General features: G+C 40.6%; 1 long non-coding RNA gene across 1 annotated transcript; it reads left to right on the plus strand.

Moving 5' to 3' along the window:
• The first annotated feature begins 353 nt into the window (after positions 1–353).
• LOC120412430 (uncharacterized) lies at positions 354–1,448 on the plus strand. Its single transcript, XR_005604813.2, has 3 exons — positions 354–1,167; positions 1,224–1,290; positions 1,345–1,448. It is a non-coding gene; the product is annotated as an uncharacterized LOC120412430 (long non-coding RNA).
• The last annotated feature ends 1,914 nt before the right edge of the window (positions 1,449–3,362 follow it).

Below are 3,362 nucleotides of genomic sequence, written 5' to 3' on the forward strand. Positions count from 1 at the left end.
TGAGTGCCCTAGCTCACTGAGCAGCTGCAATGCGAGGCAGTAGTCGACCAACGCTCATTCGACGTTGCACGCACACATATAAAGAAACAAGTTTTTTACACAAAAAGTTGGTATTTATGCGTGGAAATGTAATTTTGAATATAAGTTATGGTTGTTTTCAGTGTTTTGTACAGTCTAGAACCATTCAATTGTTTAAAAATAGTCAAAATAGTGTTTAGAGAGGATTTTACGAGTCAGTCATACGACACGAATTGAGTGAGTGTAGCTCATTTTTTCACGTCTCTCATTCTCCAGCAGCCGACCGGCACGAGTCAGGCGGCAGTGGTTGAACGGACACAGTAGGCTTACCAAACGCAGGTGAAAACATACTTCTCGCTGACGAATGTAAACAATCTCACTCAAAACATTCAGAAAATACTACAAAAAGACTACACACACATTTCTTTAGCTGTAAAACACACAAAAACAATCAAAAAGTTGTACCCCATGGTTAAAGCCATTACACCGAAAGAACAACAGTCATATGTTATTTACAAAATATCGTGCAAAGAATGTGAAGGTGTATACGTAGGTTTGACAACAACACACTTAAGTTTACGTACTGCAAATCACAAAACATATCAAAACAAAGTGAGAAAACTGAGGGAACAGGGATACATTGAAGAAGACGGCCAAATGAGAGAGATACAGGGAAAATCTGCACTTGTGAGCCATTGTATCACTAAAAAACACGAATTTGACATTGAAAACACAACAATATTAGACAGAACAAACTCTCTGAAAAAGCTTAAATTTTTGGAAATGTGCCACATAAGAAACACACCACACACCGTTAACAAAAAACAGGACACAGAAAATTTGAACATAGTTTATGCCGGTATACTCCACAATATCAAAATATTGTACACTCCTAGTCAGAACCAATAGCCAAAACAAACACGGAAAAACACACTAATACTACAACATCTCTGTAACACACTCACACATGGGTAGGGGGGTACTGTCAATAATTGTCGCTACCAAGAAAGTGGTGGCTACCAATACGAGCTTGATACGAAAAGGGAAAGTACAACACGAAAAGTACCGCGTAAACAAGCTCGGGTTCCACTGTCCAAATTGACCGTTGGTTTTTATCCAGATTACCCGGATGAATACCAATCAGAAACAGTGAGTAACACATGATTGAGTACATAAACAAGTAACTTAATCTAAATTATTCACAGACAAACGACACTAACGACAGTTAACACTTTGACTAAAACTACACTGGACGAGAAACAATCCTTCTTAGTACGTATTTTAACAGCTATTATTTAGTCATGGGCTAACAAAAATAAATTTTAGATTCCCTGAAGAAGACCCCATAGAGGGTTGAAACGTTGGATACGAGAAAATAAGCGTTGTTTCGAATTTTCCCGCCAAGACCGAAAAGCCGAAAACCTAACCTATAGTAGGCTTACAGTCACATGCTAGCAGTGAACTGACATTTTGGTTTGCTTCATGTGTACGCTGGGTTGGAAACATTTTGCAGGCCTGCCCACTACTGTTCATCTTTTCTTCAACACGAACCCACCAGTTCGCCAATATATCGGTCACCGATCTCAGGCAGCCCGCATGCAATTGGCAAACAAATCTTCCATAAAAACGCAATCCATCTTGGGGCGCACAAAGAAAGGGTGTCGGCCATAAAAAGTGGAACGTGAGCTGAATCAAGTGCGTGCCGCTAATAAGACAAAACAAAATGTAGGTTAGGCGACGAACCTGCCGTCTGACTACGGCCCAAAATAAATAATATCAATCAATTCATCGATTTTATGGTGGCCACGTTGTCACGTCAGTCTGAATAATTGCCTAAAATAAAAAGACACTCACCGCGTTAAGGTTGGACCACAGTGAAGTGCTGCCAAATTTTGCATTTCGAAATCGCCCTTAAAAGCAGCAATAAATCAAAAAGGGCTCCCTGACCAGTCCGCGCTCCCTTTTAGGGTCATTTGCGGAAAAACAAACAACCCAAACGAAGACGACGACGACGACGACGCATTATGGACCTGACCCAGTTACATAAAGGCCAAATTTTCCCAACAAACCCGCCGACTGTTTGACTTTTAAAAAGTCATCCTCGAGAGAAAAAAGGCAGCTCGTCCAAATATCGACAGTCTCGCTCTTAATTGGTGCCGCCACAACGAAATCATATTTGATTATCAACTCAAAGAGATGTGGTCACCTGTTGTTGTGTTGGGGGGTTCGTCTTCTGTTGCTATACGTTCAGGTCGTTTGAGATTGCTGATAAGCCATGAGCATGGTCGCACAGTCGACGAATTTCGTCGAAAATCAGTCGGGCAACTTCCCCAAAAGACGTAACGAGTAAAGCTCACGACGGTCTTATCACTGTCCGTGATACTGGTTGGGGATGACCCCTCACCGTGGAGGTAACTGATGCGCTTAGCATAAAAGGGAAAGTGACTAATGGATGTGATAAATTTGCCTTCGGTTGCGGTTGAACACATGGCAAAATATTGGCCCTTGATGTAAGGAAGATGTTGACCGGAGACCGAGAGCTGAAAGGGGATACGCTTGTTTGGATACACTTTGGGAAGCTTCAGTAAACATCCGTTCAGGGGAGAAAAAATATGTTTTTGCAAAATGACAGGCCAAGAGAAACAACAATTTTTGTTTTGACAAATTGTGTAAAAATGATGAATATTTTTCATTTTTCTGTCATGCCAGTACTGATTTCAAGCAGAAAATGTGTGTTCCATCGTACAAGGAAAGGTTTTGCGGCACATTTTTTTTGTAATACAGTCGACTCTCTGGCTGTCGATCTTCTCGATATCAATGATTCTCCACCTATCGATGAATTCTTCAGTCCCTTCAATCTGCATACTTCAATTATCTTCATTCCTCGATATTTTCCCTTGCTTGAAGGATCTCTTCCTCGAAGGTCCCTTGGATTCTGTTTGCTTTAAAAATCTCTTCCGGTTGTCAATAATTTCACTTTCTCATGGCTTGCATAGACATTTTTCTTTGAGAAACGAAGCTTCGAAGGGTGTTTGACATTAGTTTGTTTTTGTTTGATGGACGTTGCCATGATTATCTCCCATAGCTGAGTATCAAGAAAAAATATTTTCAATCGAGTCTTCATTTTGCAGCGTTCTGTAAACTGATGATTCTCTTCCTCGACGGTCCCTTGGATATTGACAACCAGAGAGTCGACTGTATTTTAAATTTATAGAACGAACCTAAGTGTGCAGGCTGGTCAGGCTCGGCGATTTCGAAAAAAAGTGTCCACGTGGTTTACAGATGGTCCCCTTCCATGAAAATAATTTGTTTTTTTTTGTCATGCTCATTGCTAAATATTTTTT

This window comes from Culex pipiens, chromosome 3 (genome assembly GCF_016801865.2).
Source record: "Culex pipiens pallens isolate TS chromosome 3, TS_CPP_V2, whole genome shotgun sequence".
Taxonomy (NCBI): Eukaryota; Metazoa; Arthropoda; class Insecta; order Diptera; family Culicidae; genus Culex; species Culex pipiens.